Source organism: Delphinapterus leucas, chromosome 8 (assembly GCF_059928025.1).
Source record: "Delphinapterus leucas isolate spDelLeu-1000000601 "Yukka" chromosome 8, BTC_Dleu_Yukka2, whole genome shotgun sequence".
Lineage (NCBI taxonomy): Eukaryota > Metazoa > Chordata > Mammalia > Artiodactyla > Monodontidae > Delphinapterus > Delphinapterus leucas.
Genome location: NC_143136.1, coordinates 51,748,973 through 51,771,260, shown reverse-complemented (window position 1 = coordinate 51,771,260; position 22,288 = coordinate 51,748,973). Strand labels below are relative to the sequence as shown.

At 40.3% G+C, this 22,288-nt stretch overlaps 1 protein-coding gene across 13 annotated transcripts in view; it reads right to left on the bottom strand.

Annotated features, from left to right (window-relative positions):
* LOC149748554 (uncharacterized) overlaps positions 1–22,288 on the bottom strand; it is a 230,834-nt gene that overhangs the window by 100,909 nt on the left and 107,637 nt on the right. Inside the window, exon 8 of one of the 13 annotated variants that reach the window (XR_016394104.1) lies at positions 446–19,740. The exons of the other annotated variants lie outside the window; for them this stretch is intronic. The gene's annotated coding sequence lies outside the window, so the exon portion shown is untranslated. Of the gene's footprint in view, positions 1–445; positions 19,741–22,288 lie in introns of those variants that run through there. 13 annotated transcript variants of the gene reach the window in all.

Genomic DNA, 22,288 nt, shown 5'->3' with positions numbered 1-22,288 from the left:
GTGTTTATGAGCAGAAAGAGCAGAAGAATCCCATGTCTTGCTACAAAAAAACCATGACAACAGTATGGTCCTTCTGTTATAAAAATCTGGGATTCATTTTTATGTGTTCCTTATAGCCATGTTCCCAGTGTTTCTATCAATAATTTACTTAAGGTACCATGGGAGCCCTACCAAAAGGGACACATAGCCAGATAGTGCACTGACGGCTGCCTTTTTTCTTTAGGAGATGAATTAACAATAGGTCATAACATGAATGGAGACGGGAAATCACCAGCCAATCACTGAGGTGCCTTCCCTTAAAAGGGCAGATGTAAGGGGAGAAACTTCATTTTATCAAAGAGGAGATGCCTTTGCAGGGCAGAAATAGAGACAAAGATGTAGAGAACAAACATATGGACACCAAGGGGGGAAAGCGGTGGGGGTGGGGTGGGGGGGTGGGGGTGGGGGTGGTGTGATGAATTGGGAGATTGGGATTGACATGTATACACTGATGTGTATAAAACTGATGACTAACAAGAACCTGCTGTATAAAAAATTAACAAAATAAAATTCTAAATAAATAAATAAATAAGAGGAGATGCCACCCAGGAGAGGGAAGCCATTGGGAAGAGGGCAGGAGTTGGAAAGATGGTGATTCTGGGTCTCGGAGGTGATAGTAAGTATTTAGCAGATGGCTGTGGGGAGAACTGAGAAGGCTGAGCACCAACCAGAGTTATACATGCTTTGGGTTCTGGACAGGCAGGGAATGAAGACTCATGAATAAGTGTGACACCGGTGGGAGGTTGTCTTTCCCCTAAGGACTTCCATGGCAGGCTTCTGCTCCAGCTCTCGTGGTGGCCATTGGATCAATGGACCTTGCTTCTGCCCTGTTCTGGGCCGAACTTTAGGATGGTGATTTTGTGGCATGGGCAACACTTCTGCTTTCTTAAGCCCATGTCTCTCCCCTGGTGAGATCCTTAGCACCCACCATTCATGAGATGCCTGATGGCTAGTGAGCAGCACAGCAGTGTCCAGCAGAACAAGTACAACACAGCCTTAATCTGCACTTCTTAACATCTCTGGGGTGACCAAGACTTGAAAGAGCTGTAACTCACAGGCCTGGCCTGCTCAACTGCAAGAATCCACTGGGATATCCCCACGTATCCCTGGGGGTGGGGAAGTCCCCATTCCTCACCCTGAATATTTGCTCCCACAGAGTAGGATGCCATCTTGGCCCCTCTGGTTGCTACAGAAGCCAGGGTTTGCTCTCAGATCATATCGTTTACTCACAACTCTCCAAGGCCACATTCTTAAGCCACTAGAATCACTCTCACCGTCAAGGCTTTGCAAGAGACAAAGCCAGGCAATATTCCCCGTCCCCTGACTCCGCCATTTTCATGTGCATTAGGGAGCCCTGCATATACAATCAGGAAGGAATGGGAGCCTTGGATGAGGCATGGAAAGGATTTTCTTGCAGGTGGAAGGAACATCAAGAACATTAGTTGTACGCTGGGGTGATTAACTAACCGAGGGGTCCTCAGGATATGGAATATTTTGGTGCTAAGACTATGAAAGTCTCAGGCCAAAGAAGATAAAATAAATTGGTCACCCTATTGCACACAAAACTGTATAGGGAATCATCCCATTTTCCCTTATATGACAAAACTTTAATTTGGATTCTGTTAATTTGGAATTTGTTTCAAAAAAGGCTGAAAAATGCATGCTTGACAAATTATTATAATAGGCATATATGTAGAACACAATCAATTTTAGAGCAATTTAAAAAAAAAAGTCTTCTGCAAGCACTTACATATTGATATAGATCTGTCAACTTAACACTGTCCTTAAGTTGTACTCTAAAGTGAGATTCAAGGCCTTCAACTGGATATTGCTGTTAGAATAATGGTATTAATTATAACTAGGATTTATATAGTACTATGTAATTTGGAAAAAATTTTAAATCCATTTTCGTGTTTGATCCCTGCACCAATTTTGGGAATGTTACTTTCATTCACATTTTTTTTTTTTTTAATGCAGAAAGCGAGGCTTAGAGAAGTTCAGAGACTGACAAAAGGCCACACAGCTCATAAACAGAACAGGATGTCAAATGCAGTACAAAGCCTGTGCTTTTAAATTCTTAAGCAATATACCAGGCAAAGGGAGTAGCATGTGTGAAGGCCCTGAGGTAGGTCAGAGAGAGATTGATACCATCAAGGAACACAGCTTTCTAAAATGTGTGTAGTCAGAGATGAAGCTACAGAGTTTTGTGGGGTCCGGAAGGCAGTGTGCCATGAGGGCCTTGGTAAAGAGTTTAGCCTCTAAAATAAAGGAGTGGGATGATCCTGAAACAGATGAGTGAAATGGTCAATCTTGCATTTAGAAAAGTTTCTGCTGTTGCTTTGTGAAAGGTTTATCTGGGGAGGTCAGTTAGGAAACAATTGAGGTTGTTCAAGCGGACAAAGATGATGGCTTGGACTAGGGTTCTGGTAGCGAAGGTGGAGAGGAGTAGATGGATTGGAAAGATATGTAGAAGGTAGAATCAGTGGAGTTGATTGGATGTAGGGTATGAGGGGGAAGGTGATGTCAAGGATGACCTCGGACCGACAAGGTTCCTGGGAAGACCAGCAGGACAGCTGTCAGAATGCTGATCTTTCAAACGCATTACAACTCCACTGGGTAACTTAGCAAACCATAAACACAGCCCACTATATACAGTGCTGAGGCACACAGTGCCCGTGAGTGGAAAATGAAAAATAGAAATGTTCTCTCCTACTGCAACCTCTTTCTGAACCTATTTTCAGAGCAGTCAGTTGAAAATTAGCCCTTAGATCCAGTTTTAAAATCTTTAAACCAGCTAGGCCTAATACTATTTACTGGAACATGTTGTTTGTTTGTTTAATTATAAGAATTTAAATATTTTGTCATCTACCAAAATAATAAATCATTAAGTTTGGAGCAAAGGAAAACAAAACAGCTGAGGAGAACTAAAACTGAAGAAACGTGAGAAGGGGGTTTTGTCATTTTCCCCCCAAAACATTTTCTTGCTTTGGCCAGTGGAAGTGAATTAATAAGTAAATATGTTCCTATCTATATTTTTTGAGTTATGAAATTTGTTCCTCTCCATTCCCCTGGTAGTAAGTTTCATAGTATCCCCAGAAATTCATGTCCATTCAGAACTTCAGAGTGTGACCTTATTCAGAAACAGGGTTTTTGAGGTGTGATTAGTTAAGGATTTGGAGATGAAATCATCCTGGATTTAGAGTGGGTCCTAAATCCAATGACTCTGTTCTTTTTTTTTTTTTTTTTTTTTGCGGTACACGGGCCTCTCACTGCCACGGCCTCTCCAGTTGCGCAGCACAGGCTCCAGACGCGCAGGCTCAGCAGCCATGGCTCACGGGCCCAGCCGCTCCGCGGCACATGGGATCTTCCCAGACCGGGGCACGAACCCTCGTCCCCCTGCATTGGCAGGCAGGCCCTCAACCACTGCGCCACCAGGGAAGCCCATCAATGACTGTGTTCTTATAAGAGACAAAGGGGAAGACCATGTGAAGACAGAGGCAGGATTAGTTATAGAGCCACAAGCCAAGGAATGCCTGGGGCCACCAGAAGCTGGAAGAGGTAGGAAGATGCAACTCAACCAATAACAACCTGAAGCTTTCAAAGGGAGGATGGCCTTGTTGACACCTTGATTTCAGACATCTCGCTTCCACAACTAAGAGAGAATAAATTTCTGTTGTTTTAAGCCAAGTTTGTGATAATTTGTTATGGCGGCTCTAGGAGACTAATACACTCACTAAATAATGTTGAACAATTGGTTTGCTGTTGTGTGTGTTTTAGTCCAAGCTAGTTCCCTGGTTTCTGGCAGGAGCAACAAGGAGTATGTGATGCACTTTTCAAAAGGAAACATTGGCAGAAAGGAGGTTTAGCTGGGAAAATGAATTCAGACTTAGACATGTTGAGTTTCAGTTGTCTGTGCCATATCTAAGTGGAGATGTTAAACTGTCAATTGGTTATATGGTTCTGCATTTCAGAATGTTGGTTTGGGCTGTGTTATATATGCTGGGAGTTATCTGTGCACAAGTGGTACATGACTCATAGGAGTGCTCAAGATTGCTGAGGATGTGAGTGTTGTGAAAGAGAAAAGAGGAATGCTTCAAACACTTTCCTGAGAACTTCCATCATTTAAATATGAGTAGAAAATAATAAATGCTGGAGAGGGTGTGGAGAAAAGGGAACCATCCTACACTGTTGGTGGGAATGTAAATTGGTGCAGCCACTACGGAAAACAGTATGGAGGTTCCTGAAAAAACTGAAAGTAGAGTTACCATATGATTCTGCAATCCCACTCCTGGGTATATCTGGAGAAAACTATAATTCGAAAAGATACATGCACCCCAATGTTCATTGCAGCACTATTTACAATAGCCAAGACATGGCAACAACCTAAATGTCCATCGACAGATGAATGGATAAAGAAGATGTGGTAAATATATACAATGGACCATTAGCCATAAGAAAGAATGAAATAATGCCATTTGCAGCAACATGGATGAACCTAGAGATTATCATACTAAGTGAAGTAAGTCAGACAGAGAAAGACAAATACCATATGATATCACTTATATGTGGAATCTGGAAAAAAAAGATACAAATGAACTTATTTACAAAATAGAGATGACTCACAGACATAGAAAACAAAGGGGAAGGAGGGGGATAAATTAGGAGTTAGGGATTAAAATATACACACTACAATATGTAAAAGAGATAAACAACAAGGACCTACTGTATAGCACAGGGAACTATACTCAATTATCTTGTAATAACCTATAATGGAAAACGATCTAAAAAAGAATAGTTATACAAATGTATGTATAACTGAATCACTCTGCTATATTCCTGAAACTATAGTTGATTGTAAATCAACTATATTTCAATAAAAATTAAAAAAAATAAACATGAGTAGAGGAGGAAGAGATGAGAAGAGATGCTAAAGGAGACAGGGAGGGAAGAGTAGAGAAGATGGAAAAGAAACAGGAGAGGAGGGTGGCATATCTGCCAGGGGAGGAGACTACCTGCCTGTGTTGGATACTGAGATGTCAGACAAGACACAGAGTGAACACGGCCATTGGAATAGCAACGCGAAGGTCATTGGTCACCTCAGCAAGAATATTTAGGCAGAGTGGGATTCAGATTGGAGCAGCTTGGGAAGCATGGACAGACTTGAAATATTCTAATACATTTTCTAAAAGGAAGCAAGTGAATGGGAAATGAGAAAATCAAGATAGCAGGGCTCACAAAGCTTGGCTGTGAAGGACAGTGGAATAAGAGATTGCTGTGTGTGTGTGTGTGTGTTTGTGTGTGTGTGTGTGTTCTAAGATAAAAGTGTCTTAGGCATAGTTAAACGCTGTTGAAAGGGAACGCTGAGGGGGAGAATTGTTTGTAGGGAATGAGTCTGAGAATACACAGTGGAGAGAGGAGATAATCACTAGTGCCAATTTCCACAGGAGGGGATTGGAGATGGGATTCATAGGGCGCATGGAAGAAGTTGGCTTTAGATAGGAGGTGTGATCTTTCTTCTATTGTGACAGCAGGGAAGGTGAGGACAGGTGGGAGGAGCTGTGGATGGGCAGGTATAGATTTTGTGGTGGGAAGCTCAGGTTGGGAGTTATCATCTAATATATGTCTTTTCCCAGAAAGTTAAAAGTTCATGACTTAATTTTTTTCTAGTTCAGACGCTACTTTACACTGAGATCCTCTTCAATATCTATAATTAAGCCAAATAAGTGACATTTTAGGATTGTGGTTTCTCTAAAACTTTAGACCACATGACTCTGTATTTGGCTACATTGTTAGGACACTGTACTGTTCTTATAAAGTCTTGCAATTATTTTTGGTTATTAACATCTCCAGAAAATGGCACAGATATCCATAGAAATATAACGTTTTGTTACTTTCCTGAGAGACAAATTACAACAGTTTCCAAAAGGAAAAAAAAATGGCATATTCATGAAAAAAATTGCTTTGGATATTTCCTAATGGATTCAACAAAACTTTTATAAATGTAAGCAGTCATATATATAATAGCATAACTGCTGTTTTGTCATTATTCTCAAAGGTAGAACTGACTAAATACTGGAATGTCATACATACAAATGCTCATACAACTACCCACAGTATACAGCAAGTGGATAGACAGACATGTAGAGAAGTGATGGGTTGGTAGTGAAACCACTTTTCTACTGCTCCTGTTACCAGGCACATGATAATCTGAATTTAGCAGCTGGCTCTTAACTTTACCTTTGAGTTTTCTGGCTCTTGGCATGTAAGAATTCTAATATCATGCCTGAGCAACACTGAATAATAAACCAGATGCTACTTTGAAAATGTGTGGTCCTTTGCATATCCTTTTTGTTTTCGATGAGCTATTTTTCTTCTGAACTTAATCCTTTTGTCCCTTATTAAATTCCTTATGGCATATTTACCCTTGGGAATGGCAAGAGGTATGGAGCAGCCCCACTGTTTTCTCTGACGTAGCAATTATTGCCTGATAATGATGTGGTAGAAATAGCAGCATACTTGGAAATAAAGCCTGAACTACTAATGGATATTAATTCACTATTAGTACACTTTAGTTGCTGTACATGTTAGCTTTCTGATCTATGGTTAATAAGCCATTCTAATCAAGCGTATTACTGTTGGAGGTAGGGGAATTGGCATTCCATCAGCAAAGTTAAGTACATCTTGCCACACTTTATGTCTTGCTTTATAGATCACAGCGGGTACCATAATTCATTCCATGAATATATTCATAGGGCAATTATATGGCTATAAATATAATAGTAATAAAGGTTTTCTTTTAAAGCCTAAGAACTGTTCATTTAAAAATATTCTAGATTTCATCAGTCTTCTAATTAATGCCTCCTTGGCCGAAAGTAACTTTTTTTTTTTTTTTTTGGCTGCGTTGCGTCTTTGTTGCTGTGCACGGGCTTTCTCTAGTTGTGGCGAGCGGGGGCTACTCTTTGTTGCGGTGTACGGGCTTCTCACTGCGGTGGCTTCTCTTGTTGTGGAGCACGGGCTCTAGGCATGCGGGCTTCAGTGGTTGTGGCGCGTGGGCTTCAGTAGTTGTGGTGCCTGGGTTTAGTTGCTCCAAGGCATTAGGATCTTCCCAGACGAGGGATCGAACTCGTGTCCCCTGCATTGGCAGGCGGTTTCTTAACCACTGCGCCACTAGGGGAGTCCCTCATCAGTCTTCTGATAATAGCAAAGTTACTTTTCATTTACTTTTGAAAAGTGATACTCCATTTGTATATATTTTTTTCAGTTTCTGAATTTTTAGTTGAGGACTTATAATTCAGTTTTTACACTGTTATTTAGAGAACGTTGGGTTTCACTATTGAAACAGAAAGGTTAAAAAATGGTGATACACAGAACATTATAAATTAAAATTTTCAGGACTGGCAAATTGGGTTCATACTATAGACCCTAAAAATTTTTGTGAAGACAAATGAGCAAACAAAAACCAGAATAAGAATTTGGAAAACAAGTGTTTGGGGTTCTGTCCAGCTCACTGCAAGGCCTTCAGCAAGTCACTTAATTCCTCTGAACTTCTGTTTCCTGATCATAAAATGAGAGTATCAGACTAGATGTTCTTTCCAATGTCTTTTTTAGCTCTAATAGTCCCAGGACAACCACATATTATGGGTCAGAGTATGATAACTATAAATAATGATATATTTCTTCTGGAAGGAAAAGCAGGCACACTAAATTACTGTATTACAAAATACGGGAAATAATACAGGCATAACAAAATGGACGTGGAATGAATCAGACTGAGGGTCAGATCCTAGCTTCACCATCGCTGGCCTTAAACAGTTCACGTAATGGTCTCTGCACGTTCCCTCACTTCTAACATGGAAGTGATCACTCTTCCTCGATGGGGCCAGGACAACAAACAACCAAACAGATGTACAGAGCTTAGCACAGTGCCAGGCACAGTAAGTACTCAATAGAGGCTAGTTATTACTTTTGTTGTTTTTGTCACAGAGGATTGCTACAAGGAAAAAGGCATCCAGTACGATAGGTGCTCAATAGGTAGTACCTCTCCTTGACTCCTTTGAAAAAGTATCAGAATTTAGGCAGTACTCATCTAGGGGTATAGACTACTCATACCGTATGAGAAAAGCAGCATTAAAAATGGTCAGAAAAATTCCCGTCATGAGAAGGAAGCAAGGAGTTTCTCGGTAAAGTCAGTAATCCTATACTGGGGAAGTGGACTAATGATGTTGACTCAAAGTAGAAATCCATTGTGGTCACCATTAAAAAATACACCAGTTTAGAAAATTAAGTAAGGGGAATCAAAAGGAAATAAAAACACCTCTGACAACCAGGAAGCCAATTCACTCATCAGCAAAAATCAGTGAGGTGGGAAGACCTACTGAGGAAAATCAAGGAAGTGAGAATTCTTCCTTGCATCCAGGTTCCAGCAAGATGCTGTGCTGAGCTCTCATTAATACGCCCTCCCTGAACTTCCTTTACCTCCCCTGGCTGCTTCTCCTCAGTATATCTTGTCACAGAAGATGCTTGACTTGTAAACTGAATGCTCACTCTGCTGTGCTGTAGAAATGTGACTGTGGAAGCCTCTTAACCACTTAGGAGTTTGTTTTCTCCTAGCTGGGGGATGCATTGTAATGAAGGAATTATGCAGTGTAACCTGTTCCTATGTAATCTATCTCAAAAGATACACCCCTTTATTTCCAAATTATAATTTTACAGTTGAACCTTCCAATGGCTGATTTGAGTGAAATGAGCCCCTCTCAGTGTCACCCCACCTATTTCTGAGAGTTGCTCAGGGGTCTTGTGATCCTTTTAGTTTTTTCTGTTCTGATCGATCTCTCTCTCTCTCTCTCTCTCTCCCCCCCCTTCCTCCCTCCCTTCTTCTTTTCCTCTCTTTTTGGATCTCACTGTTGATTTTCCTGCTTCTTACACATACAATGTTGCCATTTGCGAAAACTGTCTTTTACTGGCATTCCTGCTCTTAGAACTGCTTTGGCGCCTGCTTTGACCTTCCTCCTGCCATGCCCCACCCCATGGGGTTGGGGAATCCACTGGGCCGACCTACCCTTGAAAAGACCATGCTCTGGGTCCCTGGGACTCCAGAATCTCCTGCCCAGAGCAGTTTCAGGCTGCAACCCTGGCCCTTCATCCTGAAGCCTGAACATGCGATGGGCACACCCTCTAGGCTCCAGGGGATGGCTAAGGGTGGCTGTTTGCTGTGGGAGGGCGTATGGAGATTGGAAATGCAGCCTGGGCTATCCAGCCGTGGGTGAGGAGGATGAGTCATATTCTGGACAGTTAGGTAGCTTGATTCATGATGTTTAAATATTCAGGCGTGGGTGTGCACGTTTCCTGTGCATTCCTGCCGGGCCCGAGGATGTTGGGGTAGGCCTGTCTGAGTGAGGTGATCCCACTGATACCACTTTGTCAGCTCTAAGGAGGGCTCTGCCCTTGCTAACTCTACTCAGCACAAGTGATACCAGTCAGTGACTTTAACATCAATAAGATGTCACTGAAGTCTAATGCAGAATAACCAACAGCTGCATTCAGTACTGGTTATTTTTAGGACACCCACAAACCCAGTTGGACTGCAGGGTCCCTGACCAGCTCCCACAGCCTCCGGTATCATGGAGACCAGCTCAGTCCCACCAGTGAGAATCTCCAAGCACCTCCAAACTCCAGTCTAAGCCCAACTATTAGGTGTTTTTCTTGTTCTTGTTTTAAATGAAATCAGACTTGTTTTAGTGACGCCAGAATGATAGACAGTAACACTACCTGTTTTCTTGAGATAAGACCCCACCTACCCATCCAGCCCCGACTTGTGTGTAATTGGACCACAATGGCCTGGAAGAGTTCATCACAATTGTTCCCTCTATTTCTCAAAATCCTGATTGCTCTGTCTTAGCCAGCACATGTTCGGGTTACCAACCGATCAGTCCAGGCAGCAGCAGAGCATTAGCCCCAGGCCAACTTCCCATCACAGCTTAACCCACACTAGGAGGAGCAGCAGGGTGACGGAAGTGTGAGGCTTGTAAGTCCCTCTGTCATAACCCTGCCTCAGCTCCGAGAATCCTGTGAATAACCATCTAGACAAAAAAAAACCCAAACCTTCTAAGAACAAGGCATTCTTGATTTTAAGGCAGTCTAAATCAAGACTGGGGGCAGAGTCCTGCTAATATTCCCAATTATAGGATTGGATTTATAGCATTATAGCATTCCCAAATATAGAATTATAGAATTAAATAGAACTCAACATATCAGTTGGAAGTAGCAGCATTTGGGTTAAATTTTTATAATCCAGGGATTTCTAAAAATATGGGTCTCCATCTATATCTGTATCTGCAAGATTTAAAAGGCTGACCAAAGTCAATTGTCCCAGAAGAAAGTAAAGTGTAAACCACTTGCTACCCCCGACTTGGCAGTTTTCAATTTTCAAAATTATTAGAATCAAATCTCTAACAAACATTATCAAGTACGTTTACTACTAAACAGATTAGTGTTTATTACTAAAAATAAATAATAAATCTGTCCTATCTAAATCATGGACTATTGTGAAGACTGGAAGAGAAGAAGGACGGTGAGCTAGGGTAACACAGTAGCACCTTTAAACACCATGGAGTAGGAGTGGCTTGGTGGCATTACCGTTAGCTACTCCACAGCTATATGTATGTGTGGGTTTCAAACGCAGACTACAAAGCATAAAATTATGATCCAAAGGTTAGGTAATTCTGTTACCCTTCCCTTCGTACTGAGGCTAGCTGTTCTGGTGAACATATTTGGATTCAATTCAATGTCTTATTGAACGTCTTCTAAATATAAGCCAATATGATAGGCACTGAAACTCAAACCACATTCTCCTGGCTCAAAGCAATATTTCAACTGCTCAGCTGTGTTTATACCCACCCTAGAAAACCTGTAAGAGCTCCCCTGCTGCTGAAGACCAAGGATTTCTTTTGTTTTTCTCCACTTTCCTCCTTAATCATTTTACATGACCAGGGAGAGAGAATGTTAAGATCTACCTTCATCTAACAAGTGAATCACTGTGTTTTGTTTTATTAGCATGAACACAATGTGTAAGACACAACTATCACAGTGAAGACCAGATTCCAGAATCAGCAGACCTGCTTTTAAACTCTAAGTGGTAGAGTTATTTAACATGATCAAATCAGACTTTGATCATATGTCAGATTGGATTAAGAACAGTACCTACTTCACAGGACTGTTGTGAGGATTAAAGGGGATAATGAATATAAAGCATTTAGCCTAGTACACCCAAATGTTAATAATTTAAAAATAGTAATTATATTATTTCTGAACTTGGTGCTAAAGAGAATACACAGATTATAACTTGAGACCCCTAATGCCAAGCATAGAATCCTTCCAAAGGCAATAAACTACTACACATCAATAATGTGGTTTACAATAAGAGACAGGGCAGAACTCTTTGTTATCCAGAATTCCATCTATGCAAAATGTATCTGAGAATGGGAAGTAGAAAATGAACTGACTAAGTATCACAAAGTACATACATACCCTGTACAATAATGAGCACAAAATAAATCATGAGCAACTGGCAACAGATTATTATTGTAATATTCTACAGTGGTAATCATGAATTTTCTCACAAAGCTCTGTTCTATTATTGATCTTTCATAGAGGGGGTTATATTTTCCATGTTAATGGGTAGTGGGCAAAGCTATTCCAACTTGATCCTATTCTAGAAGTTACATTTTAGAAGTTATTCCTGAGGTCAGCATGCAGTACATAATCAAAGGGATACACAGATTATTTCAAGGCCACACAAGCAGAGCAGCCATTCCCAGACAATCACTAACTCCCTGCCCCCTTCAGTACAGAACACTGAAGGAAAGCAAACTCCTTCCTGAGAAGACAGCTTTTACAGTCTAACACTGAGCACTTGTAGACTGAGATAGAGAATGCCCTGGAAAACAGCAATAGAGGCCCTGATGAAAGAAACATGAGTTAATACACATAAGGAATTTAGAACAGCTCTGCAAATGTGGTATGTCCTTAAAGAAAGTTAGTTTGGGGACTTCCCTGGTGGTGCAGTGGTTGAGAATCCGCCTGCTAATGCAAGGGGACATGGGTTCGAGCCCTGGTCTGGGAGGATCCCACATGCCGCGGAGCAACTAAGCCCGTGCGCCATAACTACTGAGCCTGCGCTCTACAGCCAGCGGGCCACAGCTACTGAGCCCGCATGCTACAACTACTGAAGCCTGTGCACGCGGAGCCTGTGCTCCGCAACAAAGAGAGGCCACCGCAATGAGAAGCCCGTGCACCACAATGAAGGGTGGCCCCCGCTCGCTGCAACTAGAGAAAGCCCGCATACAACAACGAAGACCCAACGCAGCCAAAAATAAATATATAAGTAAATTTAAAAAAAAAAAGAAAGTTAGTTGTTTTTTTTTTCCAGGAAAATAACAACTTGGACACACAAAAGAGTATCAGTAGAACCTAGACAGTTTGAAAATGTATAAAACAACTTAGAAATTTAGGCCCCAAAAGCATATAAGGATGTTTTGTTTATTTGTTTAAAAGAATTAATTTCTTACTAGGTAAGGGAACACATAATCCTATTGAAGACCTTTAGTAGTTGGTCTCATGTAAGTTAACTCTGTAGTAATCTACATATATATTTATTTCTGAGTTTTAAATTTGTCATATTCATAAAGTTCCAATCTAAAACCATGCCAAGGGACTTCCCTGGTGGTGCAGTGGTTAAGAATCCACCTGCTAATACAGGGGACACAGGTTCGAGCCCTGGTCTGGGAAGATCCCACATGCCGTGGAGCAACTAAGCTCGTGCGCCACACCTACTGAGCCTGAGTACTGCAACTACTGAAGCCCGCATGCCTAGAGTCCGTGCTCTGCAATGAGAGAAGTCACTGCAATGAGAAGCCCACGCACAGCAACGAAGAGTAGCCCCTGCTCACTGCAACTAGAGAAAGCCCACGGGCAGCAATGAAGACCCAATGCAGCCAAAAATAAAGAAATAAAATAAAAATTTTTAAATTGCTTAAAAAAAATAAAACCATGTCAAATATTATGACATCTGACAGTATCTGGACCTACGATAGCTGCTGGAGTTCTAGGGCCCACCCAGAGTAGGCAGATGAGATAAGCATGCCACCTCACATAAAACTGCCTTAAGATGTTTGTTGGGACATGCTTGTGGTATCAGTTATACATTTCACTCGAGGGTGAGACCTCCTACGCCCTTATCCAGAGCTTATGTACTTTTCTTTTTTTCTAATTCAATGGTAAACATGTACTGAATTTCATATATCCACAAGGCCATGAAAATATGTCTGGACAGCCAGAGTAAGGTCAATTTCCTAGGGGATAAATTAAATGGCAAACGTGTTAGGGAGCACAATGAACACCTTCAAGCCCCTGAATTGAGACCTGTGCTTCAAGATCTGTGCGAGAGTGAAAAAACAGTACAGTTGCTCATTAGAGAAAGTTTTATTTTTCTGGTTTGGAATATACAATGCCTAGGTTTGTAAAGCAGGAAATGCTGCTTTCCTGTTACCTATCACTTGACTTACCTGGACTTTCAAAAGCACTCACTCATATACATTCTCTGCTAGTAAACTGACTCTGAACGCACAGTCTCTGCTAGGACATTGATTTGATGACTCACAAGGCAATCTGTGTGACTTAAACACAATGGCAACACATGCAGGTGATTGCTGTGTGTCACATACTGTGTCTACTGGGTATATTTTTTCTAATTAGTCCTACAACCTGAAGCAGTTAAGGATGTCTGTGGGAAGAAATATGAGTTATACTAGCACTGCTCTTAAGCCTGACCTATAGTGAACTTGAATGAGTAGAATACTCCTTGGAGAGAGAACTTCTCCCTGTATAAGGTAGGTGTATTCGTTTCTTTCAAGGCAACAGTATACATTTAGCAGCAAGGAAAAGAGAGTTTATCAAATATATCCTGAATAAGACTGTTTGGTGGTTTGTTATTTTTCAGGCTCAGTTTCTTGGCTTCTAAAATCTGTCCCTTACAAAGACAGCAGTCCAAAAGCTGAAATTGATCAAGAACCCAAACTCTGTTCATGAAGTCTTCCCAGTGAAGGAATAAAAAGGAATTTAATTTAGATTTTAGTAAGCAGTCTAGGATAATTTTTACATAAACTATAAGGCCATTGACTTGTATTTAATTTGCCCTGATAAAATTTAATTACTCTCAAACAAAGCAAGTTCTTTCTAATTAGACTTGATATGAAAAAATGAAAACACAGCAAATTAACAAAGGAAAGTAATCTCCAGATAATGAAAGCCAAGAAAATTACATGTTGTAATTAAGGAGTGGTCTGCAAAAGGTACTAACAACTAAACAAAGGAGCCTTAGTGTGGGAATGGTAGGAGGAAGGTAGCCAAAGAAAAGAATACTGTGGCAATGGACTCTGGTCAGTGCCTGACACTCTAGAGGGGGGTAAAGAATAAAACCAGGGTCTTCCCTGGTGGCGCAGTGGTTGGGAGTCCACCTGCCGATGCACGGGGCACGGGTTCGTGCCCTGGTCCGGGAGGATCCCACACGCCGTGGAGCGGCTGGGCCCGTGAGCCATGGCTGCTGAGCCTGCGCGTCCAGAGCCTGTGCTCCGCAACGGGAGAGGCCAAAACAGTGAGAGGCCCGCGTACCGCAAAAAAAAAAAAAAAGAAGAATAAAACAAGACTGTTAGAAGAGACCCTTGGTTATCAACAATCAAGCCATTATACACAGATGAGGATGCTGAGGGCTCACATAGTAAAGTGACTTGTCCAAGGACACAGAACATGACTATGTGATAATTGGGGCAGATGTTGGTCCTCTCCTTCATTGTTAGGTAATATATACTATTGGGCACTGTCTTCCTTCTTGGATGCAGAAAGAGGAAGTTTTTAATCATACAAGTATTTAAGATTATTATGTAGAGTGCCAATAAAGTAACTTACTAAACATGCATAATAGTCATTTAAAATAGACTCCTTCTACAAATAATGTCACAATTGGTAATGTATGGGGGATATATGTCTGTCTAATCCAAAGCCAGAAATTTTAGGAAATTTTCTTGGGTGAGAACATCTAATACATAAATTGAAAAACTATATAATATTGTGATACTGCTTCAACAATCAAATGATCTAAGTATTTAAAAATGTATCAGGGGACAAGCATGTGAAAAGATACTCAACATCATTTTTCACTAAGTAATTAAAAATTAATCAATAATGAGTTTCTTCTACCCACCTATTAGAATGACTAACATCCAAAAAACTAACAATACTAATTGCTGGTGAGGATGTAGAAAAAGGAGCTCTCATTGATTGCTGGTATGAGTGCAAAATGGTTCAGCCATTTTGGAAGGCAATTTCTTACAAAGTTAAACATAGTTGTACCATACGATCCAGCAGTTACGCTCCACAGTATTTACTCAACTGATTTGAAAACGTACATCCACCTAAAAATCTACATGCAAATATTTGGAGAAGACTTACTCATAATTGCCAAAAAATGGAGCCAACCAAGACATTCTTCAATAGTTGAATGTATAAACAAACAGTATACTTCCAAAGAGTACATCATAGAAAGGGGGGGGGGATGAAAGAATAATCTCACAGTGGAGACACCTGACAAACACCATCTCAGCCAGGTGATCCAAGTCAACATCAAGAGTGATTTCAGTGTACTGCTATGTTGATAGCATACACTCAATGTGATGTGATGAAAATAGCACTTTATCTGGGTGGTCTTCCTCCTCACAATTATAACCCCAGTCTACTCATGAGAGGAACACCAGTCAAATCCCAATTGAGGACATTCTACAAAATAACTGACTAGTACTCCTCATAACTGTCAAGGTCATCAAAACAAGGAAAGTCTGAGAAACTGTCACAGCCAAGGGGAGCCTAAAGAAATATAATGACTAATTGAAATGTGGTATTTTGGATGGGACTCTGAAACAGAAAAAGGACATTACGTAAAAACTAAGGAAATCTCAAAAATGTATGGACTTTACTAGTTAATAATAATGTGTCCATATTAGTTCATTAATTGTAACAAGTGTACAATATTAATGTTAGATGTTAATAATAGGGGAAACTGAGTATGGGGTATAGGGAAACTTTCTGTACCATCTTTGCAATTTTTCTTTAAAACTGTTCTAAAACAAACAAAAAAAGTTTATTTAAAAAACTGTGTTGAGCAGAGTTTCAGAATGGTAGTGAATTTTGCATGTTTTTGGGAGAAATAATGAAATAGGTTTTCCACAATGTCCAGAATCACAGGGCTGGTCATCTTGATCTTGCCAAAAGTTTTTAAATAATTTTTTTAGAGGTGAAAGTGTAGGAATTATTTCAACAGGAACACACAACTGTTTCTTTTAAAAAATGCAATGAATTGGGAAACACTGTTTATTTTAACTTAATTTTGGAAGATATTTAAATCATAAAAAGTAACATTTTTAACACACGCTTTAAGTTTTTTCAGGTTTCCACTTCACATTGATAACTAACTAGCTGGCAACCATGGAGCAGATTAAAATAGAAGAATCTTGATGCTCTCTAAAATGCTAAATACTGAAGATAGGGTCTCTCTCTTTAGGGTTTTTCCATACTAAAACTCTATCTGAAATGCATATATTTTCAATGCATTCAATTGTTCAGGGTCAGATCATCCAGTTTGTAAATTCTGCATTTCTTTTGCTTCTCTCGCCCTCTTTACCCCCGCCAATCTTTCATTAGATGGAAAAAAAATTATTTTTATGGGATGGAAAGAAAAAGTATAGAATATCAAAAGTATTGTCCAAAATGTGCCTTGTTGATTATCTGTAGATTTGATTTTTATATGATGCTTTGTCTCCTACTTAATGCACTAACACCCAGCCATATTATATACTTCCAGAAGTTCAGAACTGAGAAGAATAAAGATTGTTAGCAGCAAGTAGTCTCGGCAAGTAGACTGCATGGTCAGATGTCTCCTGTCCTATGTTTCCTTCTGAGTCACAGGCTTGCTTGTGGCCTTGGGTTTGTCAGCATCCCCAAAGATCTGTCTTAGCTGTGTGCTCACAACTGAGGCTGACTTCCACTGTGACCTGGTCATTGGGTTGCTGTATCCAATGAAGGATTTTATCACCTTAGAGGAGGATTAATCATCAGTACTATTTCCTCCCACACCTGAGTCCTGCTTAGAGGCCTTGGCCCCAAACACTCCCTTTATAAGCTCTTACAAGAGTGTGAGAATCAGCAGCAAAGCCTTGGGCCATTTATTGAATTTACAATGTATTTGAGGGCAAGAGAAACAAAGAGGTTTTTACAAAAGCTGGACCAATCTGTAACTACAGTTCTGGTCAAATTGCAGCACACCTAAACTAGATGGCACACATACTAATTATCCTGTAGTTTTGATACTCTCAATCAATAAGGAACAGAGTTCCTGCTGAGTGTACAACAAAACTAAATTATCTTTTACTTTCTGTTCTCTCTGTATTTACTATGCATCTGCTATATGTCAGTCTTACAAATACATATTCTTCAAAAACGTGTGCTAGCCTGTTCATAGATCACTTTTTCAGCATCTTCTAGACCACCAATCACACTCGCATGCACTGGAAAGTTTGCTATAGTGTTTGTATGTGTGTGTATTAAAAGGGGGCAGTTTATTTCATAAGTCAACATAAAGGAAAGGCTCTTACTTTTGTTGAGAGAATTTAAGCCCTTTTGGTTAAAGGTGGGGGCAGTTGCTAGGGTAAGGGGCCCATTCCCGTCTAAAATGAGAACCCTAACTTCCCAACTAAGTCAGAAAGGAAAAGTTATGATGAAGGGCTGGCTTATTATAGGCAGATAGCCAATGGGGCTCACCTGGAAGGCTGGCTATGCTTTCCCTCTGTAGAGAGCCTGAGCTGAGAAAGGCAGCAGTAGTTTTCTTGTGGAAATCACCTCTGTGCTATTATGACAAGGAGTCTGGGTATGTTGGAAGGTCAGAGGGTAAGGGCAGTGGAGTGAATGAGACGTGTCATGCTTCCTCTTCATGATTTTTCTTTACCTGGTCTGACATTCTTGTGGCATTTGAAAAGGGGAGCAAAATTGAGAAGAGCAAAAAAAAAAAAAAAATTGATACCTATATTACTTCGCTAGGGCTGCTATAACAAAGTATCACAAATGAGGTGGCTTAGAACAAGAGAAGCTTATGGTCTCACGGTTCTGGAGACCAGATGTCTGAAATCAAAGTGTCAGTAGGGCCATGCTCCCCCTGAAGGTGCTAGGGGAGAATCTGTTCCAGCCCTTTCTCCTACCTTCTAGTAGTTCCTTAGCTTGTGGTTATATAACTCTGATCTTCACATGGTATTCCCCTACGTGCCTGTCTCTCTCCAACTTTCCTCTTTTTATAGGGGTACAAGTCATATTGGATTTTTATAAAGACCAGTCATTTTAGGGGCCCACCCTACTCCAGTATGACTTCATCTTAACTAATTACACCTGCAACAACCCTATCTCTGAATAAGATCACATTCTGAAATAGTAGTGATTAGGACTCCAATGTATGAATTTGGGAAGGGAACACAATTTGATTCATAACAACATGAAACTATATACAAGGATTTGGTAATTGTTATGAAAAGAGCTATTCTTGATGCGTCCTGAGCTGGGTGCTTTCCCTCTTTGATTTGTGAAATAATTAAACTGGTCTTCCAGCCTAGAGCATGTTGAAATCATAACAATGGCATGGACTGGACTACATTCATTATAAATATTTTCAGAGGTAAAATATTTATTAATAAATATTTTAATATTTTTTAGAAATAACTCATTTGTTGATCAAAATGCTCATCTTATTTCAATGTGCCTGCCATTTCCTTTAGTGTACGTCCAATATGCTTTCTGTATAATTCTCCATCCTGGTTTTCCTTCTAACTTAGTAAAATCCTTGAGGAATGGTCAGTGGAAGAGACTAGGTACATGGTAATTTTATAATCAGTAAAGGCATTTAGAATTAAGTTATCTTTTTTTTTGATGCTTTTATCTTTGTGGAATTCCTACATTTCTTAAAACATGAGTAAAACTAATAAGTTTAGTTGTGTGATATAAGACAGAGAACATTTCCGAATTAATCTTGGATTGAATTAGAAGTTCAAGAGATGCTAGCTACTACATGGGATAAACTCCAAATCTCTGATTCCATACAGATTTTAATAGTACCAAGTTATTTTTATCCTGATAAATGAGTCCATCAAAGATTTCCCCTAGTGAACATTCTTATTGTTAATTAACAATAGAATGTAGCACACAAAAAGGAAAGTAAGGGCTGGGAAAAAGCGTTCGACTGTCATTTTTTAAATAGAAGTGAATAACGTGGTTTAATTTTTAAACCTCCCAATAAACCCAGGATTCTATGCTTTACCTCACTGACGAAGGGGTCTGAGAACCTTAATATTCTCCAGATCATATAACAGATGCAGTGATAATTTTAAGCCTTAGACATCTGGCATAGTTGAGGTTTTATGACAAGGTATTCTGGCAGAAGAGAGAAGACCCTAATTAGCAAAGTATCCTTGATAACCTTTTAAGTATTGTCCTTTTGGATCCCATGAGGTTTTTTTGATAGATGCATCAGTTGTTTAGATCATTTCAGTTCTATGACTTGATGTATTTCCAAAACTGCCTTCAAGGCCTTACTTATTTATCTTCCAAATGAGCCTAGCGGAGAAGAAACATAACTGCGTTATGGAAAGTCTTTTGTTGTTAGCAAACCTTCTCTGTGTTCCTTTCTATAAGAAACTACAGTCGTCCCTCCATATCCAGGGCAGTTTGGTTCCAGGATCCCCCACAGACACAAAAATCCATGGATTCTCAAGTTCCTTATATAAAGTGGTGTAGTACAGGCCCTCCAAATCCAAGGATTCAACTAAGGGACTGACTACACTTAGTATCTAAGGTTTTTCTTTCCATAATATGTCACTGTCCATCAATGCCACATTTCCTTTTGGAGGCTCTGAATATGGGGTGGCCGCGTGGAATAAGATGGTATCTGACCATGTGTCCTGGACTTGCCCTTTCCTGGTTTTTGCACAGTTGAGAGGCTGAGAGTTAAACAAAGGGAAGATGGCGATGAAGGCCTGGAGAGGGCTGGTTAAGTCTGGTCTGACCCTGGCTGCCGAAAGTTTTCAGGGCCCTCGTGTGACCTACTCCATTCCAGGTCTGAGGGGAGTCTGGCATCTACCTGCCTCAGATATAGACGTCAGACATGGAGAGAAGAGGGCTTGAATTTGGCCAGGGCATTTGCCCAGAGTGTTCCCCTTACATTCTGAGATGAGATAAATGGAGGTCCTAGTCAACTCAAATCACACTGGGTGCCAGAGGGAAAGCAAGGATTTGGTAGCTATTAGGAGTTTCATTGTTACTATAAGGGAGCTGCTAAGCTCGGTGCCCTTATGCTTGCCAGTCAGGACTGAGCACTCTTTCCTCCTGTGGCCAGCTTGTCCAAGGAGGCCCTGAGCTGCAGACCACTAAGTAACAGTTTGCCAAATATACTAATTTCCTTTCAGCTATTTGTTCTCTAGGAGCTTGGCATTTCTGAAATCACTAAAACTTCACAATCTGGAAACTATTACATGCACTTTTAAGTTTTGCCTCTTTCTTCATTACAGGGATAAGAAAGCATGTATACTGGGCGGGTTTTACCTCTGTGGCATTCGTGGCTCAGAGCCCATTATGTAGTAAAAGCAGAGAATATAGGCAGAAGGAAGTATCAAGAAAGAGAACAACAACAATAGTATTAGGTATTAGCCTTTTCTGAAGGTTTCCTCTGTACCAGACATTGAGTTAAGCATTGTACAGGTATTATTTTATTTAGCTCTTATAATAGCCCGAGAAGGTAGGTTTGAGAGGTTAAGTGTCTATAAGGTCATACGGCTCTTTAGTTGTAGAATGGGATTCAGACCTAGGTCTGTCTAATTACAGAGTCAAGTTCATGAGAATTGTGCTACACTAGCTGCCATACTTTGCCTCCCCTATTCAGTTTAGGATGGAAATAGAAGTATGGGAAGAAAATGAATGATTACAAATCATCGAGGCAAGTAAAAAGTGGTTATAATGTGTATACCTTCTACTTATTGACTGTAAACTGTTATTTGCTACAGTACTACTTTGTGACTGCTCACTACCATGGTTCATGAGTACATAACTACTAACACTGATAAATCTAGCCTGGAGAACGCAGCTTTCGTTTGTTTTTTTTTTTTTTTCTGGGCCAACACTCATTTTATTAGCTATCTATTTTATACATATTAGTGTATATATGTCAATCCCAATCTCCCAATTCATCGCACCACCCCCACCCCACTTTCCCCCCTTGGTGGCCATACGTTTGTTCTCTACATCTGTGTCTCTATTTCTGCCCTGCAAACTGGTTCACCTGTACCATTTTTCTAGATACCACATATATGCGTTAATATATGATATTTGTTTTTCTCTTTCTGACTTAACTCTGTATGACAGTCTCTAGGTCCATCTGCATCTCTACAAATGACCCAATTTCATTTCTTTTTATGGCTGAGTAATATTCCATTGTATATATGTACCACATCTTCTTTATCCATTTGTCTCCAGATGGGCATTTAGGGAGAATGTAGCTTTTGATGAATGAAGTGTGAGAAAGAGACCTCAGGCTGTTTTCCTGGCTCGAGACTCTTCCTGAGATATGCAACCTCAAACACTTGGTCAACTTTCCTCCTATGCATTTCCAGACTGAAGCCCACAGGACTCCTATGCAGAATGGGCTGGTTCATATTAGCATCTGCTCACTGGCTGTAGGTTTGGGTGCTTATGCTCTGCTCTATAGCATCCACAACTGATTTTCTACCCTGAAGTCTGGGGTCCTGAAGACGTGAGTTGGTATTGAACTCAGGCAGTGAAATCTGACCCAATCTGGCTATAAGGACAAAAATAAATTTACAATTGGGGAAATGAATACTGTGCAATAGGATTGATTAGCCACTATATTACAAATGGGAAATGAAACTTGTATGCCCTGAGATTATTTGGACCTCTGTATTGCCTCAAAGAAAAGGGATCTGTATATGTGCTTTATAGAAGTACACTTACCATTGCATCCAAAAAACAAAATACCTGGGAATAAACCTACCTAAGGTGCCAAAAGACCTGTACTCTGAAAACTATAAGACACTGATGAAAGAAAATGAAGACCACACAAACAGATAGAAAGATATACCATTTTCTTGGATTA